This window comes from Lygodium microphyllum, chromosome 12, assembly GCF_053477565.2.
Source record: "Lygodium microphyllum isolate KBCC chromosome 12, Lygodium_microphyllum_v1.1.10, whole genome shotgun sequence".
NCBI lineage: Eukaryota > Viridiplantae > Streptophyta > Polypodiopsida > Schizaeales > Lygodiaceae > Lygodium > Lygodium microphyllum.
In genome coordinates this window covers 7,402,050-7,425,887 of record NC_141146.1, presented here as the reverse complement: position 1 = coordinate 7,425,887, position 23,838 = coordinate 7,402,050, and the positions used below count along the sequence as shown (strand labels likewise).

At 40.1% G+C, this 23,838-nt stretch overlaps 1 pseudogene; it reads left to right on the top strand.

The window, feature by feature from the left end:
* Positions 1 to 9,001: 9,001 nt before the first annotated feature.
* Positions 9,002 to 9,115, top strand: LOC148027427 (U5 spliceosomal RNA; annotated as a pseudogene).
* The last annotated feature ends 14,723 nt before the right edge of the window (positions 9,116 to 23,838 follow it).

Sequence of the window (23,838 nt, the reverse complement as noted above, 5' to 3'; positions counted from 1 at the left end):
CATCATTGCTTTCTTCTGCACTTGTCACAGAATTGTTCATGTGTTGTACCATAAACAAATGCTCATGTTTGTCATCACCCTATCTACTAGAATATGCATAATTCCCCTGTTGCAGTTTTCCATTCATGATGTCATTCTGCTTTTTATAGCAGTCTTTAGCCATATGACCCATTTTACCATAGTAGTAGCATTCAACATTACTGTTTGCATTTTGGCCTCTTTGCCATCCACGACGACCTCTTTGGCTCCCCCTGCCTCTAGAGTTACCACGTCCTCCTCCATAGGACTGGTTTTCTTGAGTTTGCTGCATATTCTGATTTCTACCACGGCCTCCAAATCGGCCTCCTCTACCTCTGCCTCTACCTCTTCCAGCATTTGAGTAGAAGATAGCTTCTTTTGAAGTTCCTCCTGAAGAAGATGCACCACCATTTCTCTGCTCCTCAGAAATTAGAAGAGCAATCAACTCCTCAAAATCAGGAAATCTTTCACGGACGGAAATGGATGTTCGGAACTGTGCAAAATCCTTTCCTAGACCATTCAAGGTCAGAGAAACTAAATCATCATCTTCCACTGGCGACCCAATGGAAGCAAGTGCATCTACAATCTTCTTCACCTTCATGTGGTAGTCATTGATGCTCATATTTTCTCTTTGCACATTATGCAACTCTTGCTTGAGCTGCATTCTCCTGGCTTGCGTATTTGTGCTATACATTTTTGACAAAGTATCCCACGCCTCCTTTGGCGTACTTGCATCCTGAATATGCACAATCATAGAGTCTGAAATGCTGATAGACAGCCAATACATAACTTTCCTGGCTCTCTCATGCCATGCTTTAAATGCCTGCATTTGCTATTGATTGGGAACATCAGAAAGAACTGGTTCTTCTTCATTTCCTGCAACAAATTCCCAATATCCTTTTCCCATAAGGAAATTCGTCATTCTAAACTTCCATGCCTGGAAGTTGTTCTTGTCAAGCTTTTCAGTGACAATCTGTGAAAGAGAATCAGATGCCATTACAGAATACTGCAAAAAATTCTGTCACTGCAAAGAACACACCTTCAGCCTCACAAGGACAAATCTACAAAACTGGCGAAAGTGGTATTTGACCACACAGTCACTTCCTAGTGACAATTTTGCATATACAGGAACCAAGGATGATTCTGTAACTCCCAATGTCTCTGCACACGAGCATACGATGCAATATCTGTGGTAACTTTTCACTGACCTGTAGAACAATGGTCGCACAACATAAAACAGGGTCTTTTCCTGAGTGCGTGCAGAAAACTTCCGCCTCCAAAACAGGCCCCGAAATGGCCTCAAAGCATATACTGCCCTCTTGCTTCACCACGAAGGGCGTCTCAATCTGAGACAATACACTCCTGCACTTTTCGGCTGTGCTGCCTGCAGAGACTTGCTCCCAAAACAGAAAATGAAAGCAACACTGGTCCTCTTACCAGAACACCGCGAGCTTGGCTTGCTTTCTTGAGCTCCTTACCACGAACAAGGCTCTGATACCATGCCAAGATTGTGGGAGAGAAGGAAGGAGTCTCACTTGTAGCTTTCTTGCTTGCACAATGGGAGAATACACACAAGGGTAGAGGCTGAAAACAGTTTTTCTCTTCTTAGTTGTGTAAGCCAAAAGAACTCAAGTACAAAGAAATAGAAGAACCCTATATATGGGTCTCAAACCAAACTCAACTAACTAAGGGGGCATACTAATTGAGCCACGAACTAGAGTAGATAAGGATAGCTATCATGTAGCTATTATTCATGGGCGGTGTACCAACCGCATCTGCAACTAACACGTCACTGACATAAATGCACAACGGTCACCCTGGCATATCACGAGTGGAGCTCGATATCTCAACAGATGTATGCTATGGCAAAATGCAAGCCTATTTCTCTACCCTTTGATATTAAAGGTAAGCTTAGTGCACATGAGGGTGACTTGATTAAGGATGCCACTATGTATTAGAAGATTGTGGACAGCCTTATGTTTTTTATAATCACTAGGCCAAACCTAAACTACACAGTTGGTTTAGAGAGTCAATTTATGTAGCTTCCATGGAAACCACATATGGATGTAGTGCAGTGCACGTTACACTATATTAGTCCACATTGGATGATATCTTATTCTATGGTGTAGGTGTACCATTGGACTTGCATGGTTGCACAAATGCAAATTCTGTTAGTAGTATTTGAGATAACATGTCTACTAGTGGTTTTATGTTTTCCTTTGGTCATGCTGTTGTTACTTGGAGTAGTAAAAAATAAATCACATTTGCCTTGTCCAGAACAAAGGCGAAGTACAGAGGTGCTACAATTGCAGCATGTGAGGTAGCTTGATTATGCAAGCTACTTGGTGATTTGGGGATGTAGGTGGACAAGAAAGTTATCATTTACTATGATAACATTAGTAGCATTCAATTGGCTAGGAATCCAATGTAACATGCATGGATCAAACACATAGAAGTCCATTACCATTTCATTTGGAAGTGGGTTCTAATAAGTGATATCAAGCTTCACGTCAGCACAAAGGATCAAGTTGTTGACATTTTCATAAAGGCTATAATGATGAGAAGCTTCAATGCTTCAGGACTATACTTAGAGTTCATGAGCTCATGCTAAGCTCGAGGGGAGTATTGAGATGTCGAGCTCTACATGAGCTAGTATCCACTATGCACCTTAGTGATATGATATGATATTATTCATTGGCATGTTAAGTGATCGACATGAGGATGTGCCAGTGATTCTATAGTTGGCCTATACACACATAGTCCATCCTTGGTTATGGCATATTCATAGTGCCACCTCATCGTTTCTTAGTGAGTTCACACATAGTGATCACATGTACATACATTGTGGTACTTTCATATTAGTCTTTTATCATGTTGTAGACTTGTTTCGTGTGGAAGAAGAAGAAGAAGATTTCAACCCTATATGTCTGTGTTCTCAAGTCTTCATTACTTTTGTGTATGTTATCTTGGATCCTTAACCTTTCTCCCCTCTTTTTTGTGTTCAAATGGCAAGCCAACACTTGAAGAGGAGCTAATCCCATCCATATTAACAATGGCCCAAACTTACACATCATTAGTGGTTACCCTCCATATGACCTACCAACACCGACTACACAATGACACCCACGAGATTACAAAGTTCCATGAGACTTGCATAAGTATAGGAGGGGGATAATGTTAATCCCCTTCTAGGAAGGCATAACAAAGGAGGCACAAAGAGAAATTAAAAATTTTGGAATGAAAAGAGAAGCGAAAATCGAATCATCTCTCCTAGTAATTGTACTTTTTTAATGACAAAAAAATATTTTATAAAGAGAGATGGAGCAATTTGTTATAACATCCTGAGTAAGGTATGAGCATAAAGATCTTAACTAATCATGTTGAAAAAGAGTTGTAAAAAATCAAAGAGTATGTGCAAGGTAAGAGAAGATAAGTCTAAGTCACTAAAATGGGAGGGTGCCCAAGAAAAGCAAGGGCATGTATAAAAGCAAAGAATGAAAGATAAGCTCATCCTTGTGGTACGCAATCTTGTGCAGCTCTCTTCTTACTTCTTGCTTGTGTGAGCGAGGGAGAGATTGAGAGAGAAAGAGAGGTAAAGTGTGAGGTAGAGTGAGGGGCTAGAATGGGAGAAGCTCTTTCTTCCTCTACCTCTTCTTCTTCTTCTCTCATATGAGGCTTGTACGATGATTGAAGCTATGAAGATGGAGCTTACTTGAGGTGCATCACTTGAATAATGGAGTCATCGATAACGATCCTTTTGCGAATAGACCATAATGACAAGGAAATTTGGCAAGTTCACTATGTTTATTTTGAGAGCGTGCCTTGGTTATGTGAGAGGTAACCATAGCCATATTGCTTGAAGCCCTTGAAACAATAAGCATGCCATTAAGCCCAACATGCATGGCTTGTGAAAGTGACAATATGCACTTTTTTACTTACACTTTACATGATCAATGATAGATGAGAGGTTGAGATCGTGATTCTACTCTATAGTACTTCATTCAATGAGCAATAAGTCTACAAGAGTATTCGATTCGTGTGAGAAATTGATCCCATTTGATAAGTTCGCATCTCATTAGTATCCTCTACTTGCATTACATGATTGAAGGATGCAACTTGTTACATGTGCATCATAACACCACTTTGTTAGTAAAAGCATTCTCTTTTTTTTGGAAATCCTTTTTTGAGGTATTGAATAGCACATGAAAGTCAACTTATAAAAGTGACAAATTTAGCTTGCAATAAAGTGATAAGCTAAAGAAAAAAAGAAAATCAAAGCAAATTAGTTATTTAAAAAAGGTTACTTGTATACTTGCTTTTTTTTCTATTGGTCGACTGTATCAATCACAAGACCAAGTCCTCTTAGACTATAAGGTAATGGGATCTTGGAAGAGAAGGTGCTCTTTGGCTAAGAGGAGGAGTGGTACTTTTGAGGTTATTGAAACTATAATTGGTGTTGTTGACATTATTCAAACTACAAGTGGCATTGTTGAGGTGACCTAATCTTCTTTTTTCTCTTCGGCTAAATTATGACAAATGGAAGTTGAATAGCTTAAGTATGATATTTATATTTACTTAATGATATGATTATGTGTATACTTGTAAACATCACTTCAAAATCCTTTGTTTGGTATATTTATGTAGTGTTAGTATACTATATATATTGTTATGTAATAGATTTACTATTGTATAATACAAGTGCTTACTTTAGGTAGTTATTCACACATCCTTCTATTCGTTCACTAAGGCATTGAACAACTATAATGTTCTAATGGTTTTGCAAAAGGCTGACACATGTGGCTTAATTATAGGCTTTGACTCTACCAAATGCAAGTTAGATCTTCATAACTTCAATCTCTACTAAAGGTTAGAGTCTATTTACAAACATTTACTTCTTTGAAAACCTATCTTTGCAATATTGAATAGAATACAAAAGCACAAAAAAGTGCATATTCTTCTCGAATGTATATAGGGGAATATTGCTTTTTCCCATTATTACAAGACAACAAAGAGACTTGTGCCAACTCTTTGACATACTACTTGCATAGCATGGTTTAGTGCTTAGTTTGTTACTAGTATCCTTCTACAAAGTCACAATGTGATTCTTATGCAAATAAATAGCAAAGCCATTCGATTACACACTTTAACAAAGTAACTTCTTGTTCGTTTTGCTTTTTGCAAGGTACTATTCATCAAGACACCAGCACACACGATATGAGAGGTGTGCAATCAACCTTATGAGAGGTGTACTATTCTTTTGATAGCCCTAAATGAGCTTCACATTTTCCCAAGTATGTTCAAAATAGCCATAGCTTCCTTTAAAACATTAATAAAAACTAAGCCTAGCTTGTGACTAAAGGAAATAATTCTACAAAATAGCAAATTATTCTTAGTCAAACAAATTGATTCACAAAGCATACCTCTCAGTGTAACCTAGTTTTTCCAGGGCTCATCATTCATATCACCTTTGTCACCTAAGATTACTTGTTTCTAGCTCAATCTATGATGCATGTCGATCCTCTACATCATGTAGTTTTGCATCTTACTAGCCAATTTCTAAATATTCTAATCTAGCCAATTTTCTGAGCACTATCCTAATTCTTATTTGTAAGCAACATGAGGCAGAGATATCATTAGAAGAAAATGTGGAACATGTTGTAACAACAAAGATTGCAATGTGCATGTCATTGAAATGTTGCCAAACTATATGGAAGGATTCTCCATGCTAAGCTATCACAACCATAGCTTTTGAGTATCGTTAATGAGTTAATTTTGATCTTACGAATAATTACGAATAATAAGAAGGGTAATTGTAAAATGGAACCTTGGACCGAAGTTTCTTGATAATCCTTTGGTGTATTGGATTGATGCATTAGTAGGTAACACATCATAGCTTTTGAGTACCGTTAATGAGTTAATTTTGATCTTACGAATAATAAGAAGGGTAATTGTAAAATGGAACCTTGGACCGAAGTTTCTTGATAATCCTTTGGTGTATTGGATTGATGCATTAGTAGGTAACACACCATAGCTTTTGAGTACCGTTAATGAGTTAATTTTGATCTTAGGAATAATAAGAAGGGTAATTGTAAAATGGAACCTTGGACCGAAGTTTCTTGATAATCCTTTGGTGTATTGGATTGATGCATTAGTAGGTAACACACAGACCATACCTATTTTGATGGAAGCTGACATTGATGATGTGGTTGCATTCAGTATGTTGCACAATCTAGTGATACAAAAATCCATGACAATAGCAAAACAGACACATCCAAAGACGAGGCTCTACATCCTCAATTAGGAATCTATAAAAAGGATTTTACAAGCACACCATGAAAATGGTCCATTTGACACAATGGTAAAAGCGGAAACTCCAATAGAATTCAGTTTGCTAGACAACATACTAAAGCTCAATTGTTGCTGATGATAGGCATTTCAAAGAGCTAATCTATATGAGTTGAGTATGTATTACTTTAGAGTTTTAGAAAGAATAGTTATGTTCAAAATAGATGGTTTGCTTGTATCAAAGGCATTTCAAAGAGCTAGTCTATATGAGTTGAGCATCTATCATTTTACAATTCTAGAAAGAACAATTACGTTCAAAATAGATGGTTTGCTTGTATCAGAGTCATCTTAGCTAAACATCACCTTGGAGAATGTAGTGTTCTCATTCCTCTTTCTGTTGGTTATGACATATATGATGGAAGCATATGCCTTGATGAATACGTTAAGATGCGAATTTGAATCCTATTCACTATGTGCACAATGCATAAGACATATATCGTGATTCTATACCAACTAAAACAAGCGGTTATGATTGCAAACAACACGACAATAGCATGCTTGTAAAGAGGCATTGATAATTCCAACCGTGCAAACAAGGAAAACTTGAATGGGGAGGTAGTCCAGCATATACTTCTCCACAACATAGTTGTTTCAATACTAGGCTCTCCATCATGGCACTAATGATACTTGAAGGGCCTAATGACATTGGCCGATCTATAGCGTATGCCTTGCTTCTTTCTCGCATTCACTAGAGATGAGGTCACCAATAAAAAAATGGGCCACGATCCATACATTGAAAGTCATAGCAAAGGAGTTCAATCTAGATATCGTGAAAATATCGCCCCATTGAGTGTGCTATCCTCTTTCATACCAAATTCCACCTTTTCAATCAATATATTCTAGCAAAAGCCTCTTGCCATCGTCATGTCTAGCACCACGTCATGGGGTATGGGATTCAACATGGTGGCTCATTGCATGCACAAGGCAAACATTGACAATACAACATGCATTAACGCTATAACAAGTACACCGAAGCAAACCCGAATGCAAGGTATGGACTAGCAAGTGGTTCCACAAGTCAACATTTTCATAAACACTTGCATGTGCAAACACTCGCCATAAAACACACGAGGATACAAGCGCCGGAAAAGATATTTTGTACATAGGAAACACATTTTTCCTAGGACTTGCATGTGTAACGCCCTCTGCAGTGATTGAAAGAATAAGCTCTAACAATAGTTGGCCTACTTGATCCGTCCGCCTTCATTCCAATGCCATGCATGAGGCGATGGTTCACGTACACAAATGAGACACATAGTAGGGCAATAGAGGAAAGAAAGCTTTGTCCTCCTTCAATGCTAAAAAAGTAAGTGCACTTATTCCTTTTCCGAAGTCGTTACTGCTGTCATATTCCATATCTCCACAGTAGCACGATCTGTATGTAAACAAGGCCTAGAAAGGAGAAGGCGGGTGCTTGCATAGAAGGTACACAAAGAGGGATATGATAGGTGACATCTGCGTAACCGTACAACATAAATACATTTAGCCACATCAAACTCTGTGTGTAGCTCTTCCGATTGCAATGACAAGGCTAGTCGAGGTCGGATTGAGAAAGAGCTAGTCGACATCGGGCACCACGGTTTTTGCAGGAAATGAGGATGGCAAAGAATGCTGCGGAGCGATCACCGTATATGTGAAAGGAGCACAAGAATTTGACAGATATGTGCAAGGATATACTTTCAAACAGTTGATAGAGCCCGGGGAATAACATAGAATTGCGAACGATACGATTCCTCCCCAAAACATTGAAATGATTATTCGAAAATAGGCAGGCAGAAATACAAGTCAATGAAAGTGCAATCCTGCTGCTGCAAGAAATCGCGGATAAGTTGGGCATCGATTATGAAGGCACGATAACGGACGATGGCCACACGAGTCACAAGAAGCAAAGGGTATCTGCACGTGTGCGCGCTTGAGCTGCTACACGAGATATACAATGTGTCCCTCGAATCGGTGTGCTGGTGGTGTGGATAAAGAAGGAGGCAACAATGCACGGAGCAACATCATGGAAAACAACTACCACGCACGTGTATTGGGAAGAGCGCTCCCAGCACACATGGGGGGATATTGCATGCGATTCGTGTCAAAAGCAAAATAATTACAAGGCAGAGACAGCCAACTACTTTGGCAAAGTGTTTGGGCCAAAGACCCAAGAGGTTGAGGGCGTCGAGGGGGCTCTGAAAACAACGAGAAAAAGAGAACAAATTTGGATGCTAGAAAGAAGAGAGAGGGTCGCCGCTCCATTAATCAAAATACGTGCCAGCACACAACCTTTGAGATGAGATAACGTGTGGAATGTTTGAGAAGCAATGATTGGTGCGCAACCCTACTCTTGCCTTTTGGAGTTAAGTGGGATAGCCTGGAGATCATGCGTGCGTGCATCAAAAAGCGAGGTTGCTTGTTGTCACTCTGGCCAAAAGCAAACATAGTGGTATCAAAAAGCGATGAGGAAGGCGGCCATATTGGGCGGCGGTGTTTATAGCGGACGAAGTGTAGGTGTTTTGTGGAGCGCTGGCTAGGCATCGCGCAGAGAGAGAGAGAGAGTGTGTCGCCTCCCACATGCGGGGGGTCGGACGGTCAGCGCAGGCACGAGAAGGGGAGTATAAATGGCCTCCCCTGGCCAGGCAGTAGACTCAGGAAGCTGCGTGTTGGGCACAGAGCGAACTATTCTTTCGCCTTTTACTAAAGAATACCGTGTGCCCGGCACAGACAAACAGCATATCCTAATTTTTGGGGTAGCCCCTTCGCTAGCTCTGAGGGGGCTCTTACAAATCAACGCAACCTGGAGGGGGATGCCCCATTGTTTCACCATAAGTTAGGTCAAAATTCTGCGTCGACTTCAAACGCTTGCACTACGCGAGGAAGCAGGCCTGTGCTCTCTTCTCTTGCTCAACGTCCCTCAAGGAGACTATGGCCATTGTCTTGCAAGTGCGCCGTTTCCTCATCAACGTGCAGAGGAAGGCCGCATGTCAATGTCAAGGACCTGGATAGATGAGGAAGGCAGCATGAACCGCAGAGGTTTGCAGCGGCTAGAGAGACGGCCCATCCCCCACCTTCCAAGTTCCAACGAGAAAGAAGATGGACAATAAGGCGAGAAGAAGAGCAATATGGGCTTCGCGATGGGGCCTTCACTCAATCTCATCAACACCCTCCATCTCACCTCTAGGCTCTCACCATGAAGAAATGCATATGAAGAAAGTAGAATGGTAAGAGATTCTCTCTACCACGTCACTCCCTCTCCTTTACACCGTCACACAAGCATGTGAAAAGAGAAGCAAGAACAAGCAGTCCCAAATTTTGCAAGTAGTATTAGCTTTATCATTTTCATACAATCTTTTAGGGTTTCTTAGCCTCATAGCCCATTTCCATGGTCCTAAACCACTCTTCTCAAAGTGCATGTAGCCTACTTAGCTTTAACCTTGTCCCCCAAGGTGTAAATTAACTTGTGTATGCTCTAACCTTGTGGTGCTATCAAAAGAACTTACAGCTTTGCGTGGGAGAGAGCTTGACTCTCATTTTTGCACATCAATTAATTGTGCAATATATCGAATCACAAAAATAATAGTGCAATTCATTGTTGCACCTTGTTGACATCAGTTTTATGCTTCCAAAATCATCTAATAAAAATTACGGCGCGCTATTTACCCGATCTTGCATCCTATCCATGTTTGTTAATATTATGTCCCCCTCCTACACGAGTGCCAGTCCCATGGCACTTGTGTCGAAGGTAGCATACTCTAGCTTGCATTGAAGATGAGGAATTTCAGGATTTATCCCCATGAAGAGCCTTGGTAGAGGAGGAACTGTTGCTGTTCATGTTGATGAATGGCTAAAGTTGAAGATGGGGTGGAACTTGTTGGCGTTGAAGCTCCTTGGTACTCTAGTGGTTGGGTGATGAGGAAGGGCCTACATCTCAAGGGTGGAGAGCTGATGGTTCTTAGAGTTAACTTGTGGCACCAAGGAGGAATAAGACATAGGTCATCGAATGGTGATGACAATGTAGGGCCATTGATACTGAGGGGTCTTTACAGGATCTTTCACAAACACGTAAGCCAATTCATGCTCTTCCCAAGGGGGTGCTCTATCTCACTTGTGCAATGGTTACTTTTCAAGAATAGGGTTTCCCTTTTCTTTCTCAAGTTTTCTACGAGCTCCCGTGGCAGATCTTTCTCTCTCTTTCTTTCCCATGGCATTATCAACAGGACTTGAAACACGAGCGTCGCGAACAACCTTGAGCATCTCGTAGGCCTTGAAGCAAGGTCAAATCACTAGATGCCTTGATTGAGGCCCTCCCTTTCCAATTAGGCTTTTGACCTTCGAAGAAGAGCACACGATGCCATACTCGACATCATCAAACTGAGGGCTCTGATCAAGATGAGGTCTTTTCTTCTGTTGCCCATTGGATTCAAGTGCTTTTTCATCATTGCAGTCTGTGTACATGTGTGTTCTAGTAGATCCAAGGTAGGTATCCATAGAGAGGTATGGGACTGCAACACAAATGAAAGGCTTGATAGGGAGACCTAAAAGAGGAAAAGAATGAGGACAAGGATAGTCAAACATGCAAAATGTCTTTACTAGTAGCATATTCTATGCATTACGAATTTGTAAGCATGCCAGATCACTCACAAATTAAGGTGAAATGCTTGTTTTACCATAAGCTCTCAATCTATGTTGAGCTCTCAGTCTGCCTAAATATCCCAAAATAGTAACATAAACTATCTTAATTCTAGAGATTACTACAAAATCTCAAAAGTTTGCATAAAAAAGAGGTGATCGGGACTTTATAATAAATCATCCACTTCCTGCTTCAGTTTCTGAGGCTTTTGTTGTAACTTTTCTTGCTTCTCCTTCTCCTTCACAATCAACAACTTCATCAGACCAACTGAAGGCTAATCCATGGCTCCAGTTTTACCCGAGGAGTGCTTGGCCTCTCATCACAAAGGTCAGTACTACCTTCCCTTCCTTAAGAAACATCATCGCAATAGATGCTTTGCTGCACATTGTTGCAATCTTATCTACAACAAGTGACACAAACTCAAATATACTTCAAGGAGGGGGAATGTGGATTTGAAAGTACAAAATGTGTTTGCATGTCCTTGTGTTGCTGATTTCTGAATAGGCCATTGTGGAAATGTATTTTTGAATGCCTTGGTTTGCTACATCAAAAGTATACTATAGAGTAGGGCTTGGATTGTGTCACATGGCTATGATTTCAACTTGAGCACACGATTTTATGAGGTGTATTATTTTAGCACAAGGGCAGACTCAATGCTTATTTTCCCAAGGTATTTCTATTAGAATCTCAATAACCTCCAACACACGGGCATAACCATTGCCTATTTGTCTAGGGAGATTCAAACAATAATAGCTTGTTCTCAGTAGCATTTGTTCTCAAGCAATATGACATGATAAGATTTAAGTAGGGTATCTTCAATCTTCATCAAGAATTGAAGAATTGATTCAAGAATTGAGACCATGTGACTAGATAAACATTTCTATTGGTTGTCTATTGAGTTTCCCAAGGTTCTTAAAGTTTTGAAAGAGTGCTTATAGATCAACCGGTGAGAAGAATAGGCCATTTATAGGGTGTTGTTTCATTTTGGACAGATTTAGGAGACTTGCTACAAACATCTCTACTTGTATTCTAATGGAAATTGGACATGCCTAGCGTGTAGTGAACATCATACACTTATGTGTGCAGCCAAAGATAACTTAGTTTGGGCCTATATTTCTCAAGATATGGTTGAAAAAATGAGTATGGATCATTGGGACAACATGTATGCAGGGAATTACTTTTATGACTCGCCTCTCCGAGAAAATGCATATCAACATAATCCCAATGCATCTGGTATTGTCTCTCATGGAAGGAAATATAGTATTGACTCTCATGGAGTGCCATTACCTAGAGCTCTTGAAGAGTTGTGGTCTAGGTATGATCATGCCAAAGGAAAAAATGGAGGAAATTCTACATGAGACTGAATCAGGAACAGTAAGACAAAGGCACAAGCTTAGTAATGAGCATCATCATATGAGAGAAAAAGAAGAAGAAGAGGTAGAGGAAGAAAGAGCTTCTCCCATTCTAGCCCCTCACTCTACCTCACGCTTTACCTCTCTTTCTCTCTCAGTCTCTCCCTCTCTCACACAAGCAAAGAAGTAAGAAGAGAGCTCCACAAAATTCCACACCCCAAAACCACCAACACCAAGCCAACCACTCACTCACTTTATATAACCTCTGCTTTCTGTAACTTCACATTTTATGTGACACCTGCCTTTTCCACTAATTATGCACATACTCTTTGATTTTTTACAACTCTTTTTCAACTTATTAGGTTAAGATCTTTATGCTCATACCTTACTCGGGATGTTATAGCAAATTTCTCTGTCTCTCTTTATAAAATAATTTTTTGTCATTAAAAAAATACAATTATTAGGAGAGACGATTTGATTTTCGCTTCTCTTTTCATTCCAATTTTTTCATTTCTCTTTGTGCCTCTGTTATGCCTTCCCAGAAGGGGATTAACAGTATCCCCCTCCTATACTTATGCAAGTCTCATGGCACTTTGTAATCTCGTGGGTGTCACTGCATGGTCGGTGTTGGTAGGTCATATAGAGGGTAACCACTAATGATGTGTAAGTTTGGGCCATTGTTAATATGGATGGGATGAGCTCCTACTCTCTTCTTCCAGTGTTGGCTTGCCATTTGAACACAAACAAGAGGGGAGAAAGGTTAAGAATCCAAGATCACATACACAAAAGTAATGGAGACTTGAGAACACAGATAGATAGGGTTGAAATCTTCTTCTTCTCCCACACAAAACAAGTCTACAACATGATAAAAGACTAATATGAAAGTACCACAATGTACGTACATGTGATCACTAAGTGTAAAGTCACTAAGAAAAGAAGAGGTGGCACTATGAATATGCCATAACCAAGGATGGACTGTTTGTGTATAGGCCAACTATAGAATCATTGGCACATCCTCATGTTGATCACATAACATGCCCGATGAATAATATCCTATCATATCACTAAGGTGCATAGTGGATACTAGCTCATGTAGAGCTCAATATCTCAATACTCCCCCTCGAGCTCAGCATGAGCTCATGAACTCTAAGTATAGTCTTGAAGCATTGAAGCTTCTCATCACTATAGCCTTTGTGAAAATGTCAAGAACTTGATCCTTTGTGACGTGAACCATTGATATCACTTATTAGAACCCACTTCCAAATGAAATGGTAATGGACCTCAATGTGTTTGATCCATGCATGTTACATTGAGTTCCTAGCCAATGGAATGCTACTAATGTTATCATAGTAAATTATAACTTTCTCGTCCACCTGCATCCCCAAATCATCAAGTAGCTTGCATAACCAAGCTACCTCGCATGCTGCAATTGTAGCACCTTTGTACTCTGCCTTTGTTCTGGACAAGGCAAATGTCATCTATTTCTTACTACTCCAAGTAACAACAACACTACCAAAGGAAAACATAAAACCACTAGTAGACCTCCTGTCTTAAATACTACCAATAAAATCTGCATTTGTGCAACCATGCAAGTCCAATGGTACACCTACACCATAGAATAAGGTATCGTCCAATGTGGACTGATATAGTGTAACGTGCACTGCACTACATCCATATGTGGTTTCCATGGAAGCTACATAAATTGACTCTCTAAACCAACTATGTAGTTTAGGTTTGGTCTAGTGATTATAAAAAACATAAGGTTGTCCACAATCTTCTAATACATAGTGACATCCTCAATCAAGTCACCCTCATGTGCACTAAGCTTAGCTTTAATATCCAAGGGTAGAGAAATAGGCTTGCATTCTGCCATACCATACGCCTTCAACATATCCAATGCATACTATCTTTGTGACAACCATATACCCTCTAGCCTCCTGATTATCTCTATGCTGAGAAAATAGAGTAGCTATCCCAAATCCTTTATCTCAAATTCAATCTTGAGGAGACCCTTTACATATCAATATCAGCCACAACATCTAAACCTTATGCAAACATGGTAGCATCCATTTCAGGTAGACTTGCATCAAGAGCAAACAATATACCATTAGTTTTCCCTTCTGCCAATCAACCTACAATCATTTTTGAGATCTTCTAAACAACAACCACTAGATATGAACCAAACCTACAATCCGTATTTTACCATCTGACTAACAAAAATAATTTTTTTTGTAATATTTGGTACATGCAGTACATCAACTAAGTACTTAGTTTTACTATGCTTTATACTCAAAGGAACATTTTCACCATGAGCAATGGGGTGATGAGCTGTATCATCCCCTATCTCCACATAGTCCAGAGACTCTAGAGTGTGCATCTCTCTAAACCACTCTCCATGAAAAGTCATATGGTTACAGGTGCCGAAGTCAATATACCATATATCATTCTTTGATGAACCATCAGTTGTCATAGTATTCATAAAGTGCTACATAACAAACAATTATCCACTTCTGTCATCATTGTTTCTACTGCTAGATGCATAATTACTTTATTGTTTTTTTCCATTTCTAATTCACCCTTCTTTTTGAAGCAATTTTTAGAAATGTGGCCTATCTAACCACAATGCCAACACTCCCTATTATCACCAAGTTTCCTATTAGAATCTAAAACTTGGCCTCTTTAACTTCCTCTTCCTAAAGATTGTCCTTCTTTATCTTGTGCATCATAACTTTGACCACAACCACCACCTTGGTCTCTGCCATGACGTCTACCTCTATGAGTAGATTAAAACACTTGTTTAGACTTGTTCTTGCTTTGAAAAGAAGAGGAATCCAAGCTAAGATTTTTCTCAAGGATCAATGTAGAAATCAAGATTGCAAAATTAGGGATATCATTCCTTGTATTCATAGATCACCTAAAGCTCTTATATTCATCTCCAAGTCCATCTAAGTATGCATGCACAACATCATCATCATCAACTACCACATTGAAAGCTCTAAGAGCTTCCACAATATGCTTGATCTCCAAGGCATAACCATTAATAGATATGTTCTCTCTTTTCACTTGGTCAGCTTTGACTTGAGCTGCAACTTTCTTACTTTTCTGTTTAGTTGTGGAGGCATCCTTTTGGATTTCCAATCCTAATCTTTCCATCAATTCTGAACACATAATGTTGACAAATTATCCCATGTCCATGAGCATACTATTTTTGCAACAATCATATACCTTAGGTGTAGACATAACCTCAATCCCAAGGAAGTATTTCAGCTCTCCAAGATCCTTCACCTTGAATTCAGCCTGTAGCCATGACTTAATTTCAGTAATACCATGATCATGATCTCTAGTGATGATCAAACCATCCACACAAATCACCAAGAAAAAATAAGCATTCTCTGCCTTCTTTGTAAACAAGCTATGGTCTTCATGATCCATCTAAAAATCAAGCTATTGTAAATAAGTACTGATACAAGCATTCCATGCTCCCAGTGCCTATTTCAACCCATATGAGGCCTTTTTCAGCTTGCATACATGTGTTAGATAGTTAGGGTGTACATAGCCCTCAGGCTGTTCCATATACACGTCCTCAAGCAAGTCACCATTCAAGAATGAATTTTTGACATCCATCTGCCATGACTTCCATTCCTTAGAAGCTGCTAATGTGATGACTATTCTTATGGTTGCCATCTTTGCAACCATGTTAAAAGTATTCTCATAGTTTAAGCCATACTGCTGTGCATATCCCTTTGCAACTAGCTAGGCTTTATACCTTTCCAATGAACCATCTGACTTGCATTTCACTTTATAAACCCATTGCCATAATTCTTCATACCTTTCCAATGAACCATCTGACTTGCAACTAGCTAGGCTTTATACCTTTCCAATGAACCATCTGACTTGCATGAGTAAAATTGCCATAATTCTTCATGAGAATATCCCAAGCATCACTGATAGTTTGTAATTTGCATAGCCTCGCATCACAAATGCATAAAGAGAACCAGTGTAACACTTTGCTTGCTCTTTCCAACTACTATCAATGAGCTCTCTACTGATTAGGAGTTGGATTCCATTTAGGCAGTTTAAGTTCAGCTTCAGCTTCCGTACACAAATCCCAATAGCTTTTGGCAATCAAGAAATTTTGCATCTTGAACTTCCACAAAGCAAAGTTTTTATTATCAAGCTTCTCTCCCACAATTTTAGTGATATTGCCAATGCCTTTAGCATTTTCCATACCTCTAGTAGTATTCAATGCCATTTATATACAACTTGTAAATGCCTAACTCTTTGCAAACCACTTAGTTGTGTATGACAATTTTAGTCCAAGAACCTGTAACAGTAAATATATGTAGTAACCAATGTGTTTCAGCTTATATGCATGTCAAATACATCCCTAATCTTGTAGTAGAACATCTAGATGTAATAGCATTCCAAGTAGATAGCATTTGCAACATTCAAAGATGTGGGATCTAGAGCATGATAGATGCAGAAGCTATGGAGGTTGGAAGAGAAAGAGTGAGTTCATGAAGACACTGACATGACTGATTGTTACACAAGTGAATTAGCTCCAAGATGGAAGCTTGGACTCATAAACGCAATCTTGTTTATTGACTGACAATGACACATAGATTTTACTGAAGGAAAAAAGTACTATGACATTGCATTAGAAAAGAGAGCAAGTACAATGCTTTATAGGAAACTGGATGGTAGCACTTCTCCTACTGTGCATACGGGATTCTAGTCTTGAGCCCTCACTGCTCCTTACAAAGAGACTTAAGTAGGTGTGATTTCAAACATCTCAAAACCCCTTCTCAATCACAACTAGAAGTACAAAGCATATAGAGGCTTTAGTGAAAGCAACACCTGCAAAGTGTGGGCACACCATAAACATGGCAAAACACCAGAGGCTATCGCAGAAAAGGCTAAGTGTGGGTACCATAAACATGATGGAAATCCAAAGGCTGTAATAGGGGTCTAATAAAGTGTATAGAGGATGTAGTACAAGGCTACATGAGGAGTTAACAAGAGTATGCCTGAAGCATTAGGGATAGGAAATATAAGGCTAAAAGAGTCTATCTGCATAGAAGGACTAATGAGGTCTGTTGTTCTCTTGGTGGTCTTCTTCTTCTTCTTCTTCTTTTACTCCATATTATTATTATTCTTTAACATCAACTAGATAGGCCTTTTGGGACTTCTTTCTGGCATGGCAGAACTTCTCGGTGTGTCCGGTCCTTTTGTAGAAGTCACAGAAGAGCTGATCCTTCTTGCCTTTGTACATGTTGCCAACATATAATGCTTGTTCATCTCTAGAGGTGCTTGGTTCTTCCTTAGTTTTTAGCTTCTTTTCCTCCTCTAATAGTGATGCTTGGATATCAACAAGCTCAGGGTTTGGCATATTGATTAGAGTTGTTGATACATTATTATATTCAGGAGGCAAACTTTTAAGTAGAACACCAATGTAAACATATTCTTCCATTTTAATGTTGATTCCTGGAAGCTAGGTTAGAAGTCCTTTCATGTAATTTAGATGTGTGGCAAGTGATGTGTTGGATTTCATTTCAAGCGTGAAAAATTCAATCAAGAGACCATACTTTGATGACTTAGATTGTGCACCAAACAAAGTGTCCAGTCTCTTCTATGTATCCTGTGAAGTATCACAGTTATCCACATGGTAGATATAACTATCGTCTAGCTCCAGTTTGATAATGGCTTGAGCATTATCATCATTCGTTTGCCAAGTGATTGCAATGTCTACATCACGAGGCTTTTTTTCTTTTCTAGTGGTAATGGCCTAGAGGCCCTTCTTGATGGGACCTAAAATGGGCCGGCACTGGCTATGGCACTAGCCGGACCTCATGCACTCGACAACCCCCACGGCCTAGTGGCCAGGAGCGTCTATGGGACACATTGCTTTGCTATCTAACGGATATCTTGCATTTGTATTTTATCTCTAGTCCAACTTTTAACCCTCTCAAACTCCTCAAAGGGAGACCTTGCACATTTAGGTGTAAATCACCACCTAGAATAACATAAAGAGGTACCCCATTGGCTGATTGCCGTGGCCCCACTGCGACTCTCCTACACCTCGGGGATTGCCCCCTCGATGCATCGCTAACACATGAAGCACATGTGTAACACAGTCTGCTCTTGGTACCAATATATTTAACGATCCAGGAATGTACCAATCCTCACTGACTATCCCCCAGGACCTACTGATTAAACCTACGGCTTGGGTTGTCCTTTCTCACTCTGTGTTGGTCAAGTCCTACGGCAAATCAATTGCTCTACATCTAGGAGTCTGTCACTGATACCATTTGACGATGCTCAATGCAAAGGTGTGTATGGTTAAGTGCTCAAACAAGAGAAAAATAGCCTTGTGCATTGTGCCAATCCATTCTTTCCATGATTTCCACGCTAACGTTTATGTGCTGCGATGAGAGAAGACATCGAGCCTTACACTCGTGCTGCCTTTCTCTTTATTTTAAACGACGTCCTATATGCATGATGCAACACATAAATTATATTTCAGTTTATGTTTCAACACTCAAACCCCCCTCTCTCCCTACCATTTAATATTTTGCATGCGTTGATAGGTGAAAGGGTTGTTTTATGTGTGTTTCTCATAGGAAAAGTGGTAAATACACACTAAAACACATGAATTGAAGATAAACCAAGGCAAATCCTCGTGCTTTACCCACATTATACATTCACAAACATGTACATAATTTTCAAAAAAAAAATCTTGATCATCCTCCAGTTTTTCTCTATTTAAATCCCATTTTTCCTTATTTTCTACTATTTTTCCCTATTTTTCATCAATAAAAATTACAAAAAATTAGTGATATTTGTGAGCTGTGGCTCTTACGTTTTTGAACATCACAATTGTAGGTTTTGTTGGTATTTTATTCCATGTTTACTCGTTTATATTGCTAAAAACCCCATTTTTCTCATGAAAATCGTGTTTTGCGGGTTTTAGAAAATTAATATCAGCATTTCAGTTTTCAGTTTTCAGTTTTTTATACCATGGATTGCTAAAGCACACCCAAACAATGTTCTTATGAATTTTCATCCAATGGGAACAACATTAGGGCAAACAAATAACACAAAGAAGCAATTTTTCTTCATAAAAATGAATTACCATGTATTTTTTTCGGGTTGCGGGTTTTGGAATTTGTTGCGGGTCTATGATTCAGCCCTCAATTAATGACCAGCACATCTTCGGACAGTCATCTTTAGCCCCATGTCCGTTTGAAAGTAATCTGATACCACGTCGGATAAGCATTCGTCAACCGTGCTTCATTTCTTCTCCCACGCATGAACTGCCCCTTGCAGGGGAGAGGAGGAGAGAGAAATACTATTTCTGCATCTCTCCATTCGAGCAGCCATTCGCGAAGGCGGAGATGGAGATGGAGAGTTGAAAAATTTGGGAATCCATGGCTGAGATCAAAATAGGTAGTATATTGAGGTGTCCATGGCCCTCTCTCTCTCTCTCTCTCTCTCCCTCATCGTTGAATCTGTGTCTCCTCCCTTCTTTTTTTTTTCCTCACCAAAAAACGCCCCCCGACCCCCCTCCCCATCTTGTGAAAATTTGGGGCCAAGGGGTCCCCAAGAGGGACACACCTCTTCATTCCTCCCTCTTAGGCCCTTTTTTGGCATAACTCCCGTGTCCGGCGTCCAAACTGAGTGCCGAAAATTTTAATATGTCCAGCTCGAAGTCCTGCACAGCCTGGATCTGACCAGAGTCCATTCTGACTGACAAAAAAATTATGAAAAATCTGCGACCGAAGGGGGTATCTCACGAGCACTTTTCGAACCCATCTTCGACTTGCCGCTTAAAATTGACCTGCTTGCAGCTGCCGCCTTCGATGGTGATTATTTTCCCCTTGACTTTTAAAATTTTTGGCAAATTTTAGGCACATTTCGGGCTCAAAACTCCGCTCTCATTGGCGACTATGGGATAGGGTGACTCAGTCCGTCGAATCCCACGAATAGATATGCACATAAACAACCAAAGGAAGCATCAAGCTGATACAAAATAGATACACAATAAACACAGCACGATGCTCACCCTACCCCTGAAGAAACCAAGGCATGAAATCCGTGAGGAGTAGGCCTAGCATGATCTATCCAGAAGTTTGAAGCTAGTTGCCAACAGACTACTCCAATACCGCCAAGCCACAAAGAGCTATCAGAGAGGTCATCCTAAATGGTGGTCTGAACTACCTACCTAACTAAGGACAACACAACCAAGAGCTCCTAGTAGGTGAGGACTCCTATAGCCTGATCAAGAAATATTTTCTTTTAGCACATTTCTTCTTTTTGGCTTTTATTTTTCCATACTCCGGCGTGTAAAAAGAAGGGAGTTGGAGCGTAGTGACCCAAGGAGAACAGGGCATCGGCCTTTGGGTCCTTTCTCGGTACCCAAGAACCTACCAAGCCCTTGCAAGGCAAGACTTAATCCTTTTTAAGCGCTCGCTTTTATTTTTTTCCCAACCTTCCCTTCTTCATTAAACTCAACAGGGATACTTGCCAACATTCGTAAGCAGTGATGGCATAAGACATTGATCTCCCACACAAAGGTTCTATCTTCTTGCTCAATCACTTTGTATCCTTTGCTCTAGATATGGGTGCTCCAAATAAGGGATTAACCACCCCATCAACCAGCTTAAGCTCTTTTACAGGTCTCAAATCAGCCCCAGCATGGAGCTGCAATGCATTTTTCCGTGTTAGTATACTTAGAAATAATAAGGTTTAATCTTGTTAAGATTAACCTTATTTGTAAATTCTACTCCCTGTAGATCAGCTAGTAGAGATGTAGACTTATTTTTCCCTATCCTGACAATCTTGTAGGGGCCATCCCAGCTAGGTTCCAGCTTTCCTGAAAATAGCTCCCTATGCGCAGCGTAGTACAGAACTAATTGCCCTTTTTTAAAGGTATACTTCTTTGCTTTAAGGTTGTGCAACTGCTTCATTTGACGTTTAGCTACCTCCTGGTGTAATAAGCTCTGCAATTTCAGCTCATCCAGGTGGGCTATGGTTGTGAAACATTCAAAGAGTGCATCCTCATCTCCCAAAGAGTGGTTAATTGCAAACCGTATGGTTGGCAACTCAATTTTGAGGGGTAACACACACTCTTCCCTATAAACCAATTTAAATGGAGTATGGCCAGTAGCTCGCTTGAACGTTGTATTGTACACCCATACTGCCACATACAACTTCTTGTCCCAATCTCGTTTATTCTCAGAGACTATTTTAGACAAGATACCCACAAGCTGCTTATTAATGCTTTCGACTTGTCCGTTTGTTTGCGGATTATAGGGGGTCGTTTTGTTGTGCTTGATTTGCCAAGCTTCAGACAGGCTTTTGATCACTTTATTCAAAAAGTGGATTTCATGGTCCGACACTAGTTCCTTCAGTGGACCGAAACAGCAGATAATCTGCTCTAAGAGGAAACTTGCAGTCTCTTTTGCATTGTCCTGTCTCGTCGCCCGCGCTTCTGACCATTTTGTAAAATAATCAGTTGCTACTATAATGTACCTCTTCTGAGTAGTAGACGACAGGGTGATAGGACCCACAAAGTCAATGCCCCATTTCTCAAATGGAAGGATAGCCATGATAGGTGTAAGTGGGCGTTTCCTATTCTCTCAGCTATCATGCCTTTGATAGGTATCATATCTCTTAACGTACTCAAAAGAATCTTGGAAGATGGATGGCCACCAATATCTAGCTCTTAAAGCTTTCTGTGCCGTCAACCACCCAACGAAGTGCCCTCCATATGCAGAGTCATGGCATTCTTCCAAGATGAAAGGAACCTCATCAGGTATCACACATCAATGATAGATATCATCAACATCCTGCCGATATAGTGTTCCTGCAATCAAGAAAAACTTTAAAGCCTGTTGTCTGAATTTCCTCTTTTCTGATTTTGATAAACCAGCTCCAATCTCTCCCGTTGATAGATAATGCGTGATAGCAACATACCAAGATGGGATAGAAGCTGTATCAATTTTAAACATTTCTTCGATATCACTTCCTTCAGCAAAGTCTCTTTCGGCTCCCCGAAATCCACAAGGCATTCCACAATACCCTGCAACTTCGGTGGCTTACTCTTAATCTCATAATTGAACTCCTGCAAAGTGATTAACCACTTTGCCAAACAATCAGGCGGTTGTAGCTTGTTCATAAGCAATCTAAGCCCTTCCGCCTTCGTATAGAAAACTACATTCTCATAGAGGATGTAGTGCCTGAATTTTTTAGTCGCAAAGATCATCACAAGGCACAACTTCTCCATGTAGGTGTAGTTAATTTCTCATATGCCCAACTTTCGACTAGCAAAAGCTATCGGATGATACCACTTTTCCTCCCAGATTTGGGCTAAACAGCAGCTGATACTATGCATGGTGGCTGCTGAAAATATGTAGAATACCTCGCCCCTTTTAGGTGCTTTTAAAACTGGTGCTTTTACTAGCTCCTGTTTCACATACTCGAAAGCTACCTTGTAAGGGTCGCTCCATACAGATATACAACTAAAGTATAATAAGTTCGTTAGTGGCAACGTCCTTTCTGCCAAGGAATTTATAAACCTCCGATAGTACCCTATCGATGACAGAAAGCTATCTACCTCTTTCGGAGTGTGTGGTGGACTCATAGCGACTGTAACCTTGATCTTTTTAGGGTCAGTCGCAATCCCTACTAAACTGACCACATGACCTAGCAATAGCCCATAAGGCACTCCGAAGACGCACTTTCGTGCATTAAGAGTGATACAAAATTGTCTACAACGCTCAAAACACTTTCTTAAGATAATCAACATCCTTTCCCTTACAGTGGCTACCCCTATGTCATCGATAAATACTTTCAACTCATCTAGGGAGATGTCACCAAAGGTTTTGTCTGCTGTTCGTTGCCATGATCCAGGCGCATTGCACAGACCAAAGGCCATTACATGGTACGCAAAGGTACCAAAGACAGTAATGAATGTCATTTTCAGCTTGTCTTGCTCTATAATCGCCATCTGGTTGTATCCTGCAAAGCAATCCATAAACGAATATATTTCCCTACTTGCTAATTGATCCAAAATCTGGTCAATAAATGGCAATGGGTAGTAATCCTTAACAGTCTACTTATTCAGCTCTCTAAAATCTACACATAGTTGGATCTGGTTGTTTTTCTTCTTCCTGATGACAACTGGTGAACACCATTATGTGTGCTGTATAGGGAAGATTAAACCAGCTTTTCGTAACTTCTGTAACTCCTCAAACAGCCCGTCCCTCAGTTCAAAAGGCATACATCTTACTTTCTGACGCACATGATGACTGCCTTCTTTTATAGGAATAGTATGAACAGCTAGGCTGGGAGGAATGCCTCTCAGCTCATCATAACTCCAAGCAAAGATGTCGCGGAATTCTTGAATCAAGGATACATAATCCTCCCTTTTTGCTAAACTGAGCATGTGACCTAATTTAATTGGCCGCAAATCATTCAGCGTGCCAAGGTCCAACTCAATCACATCCG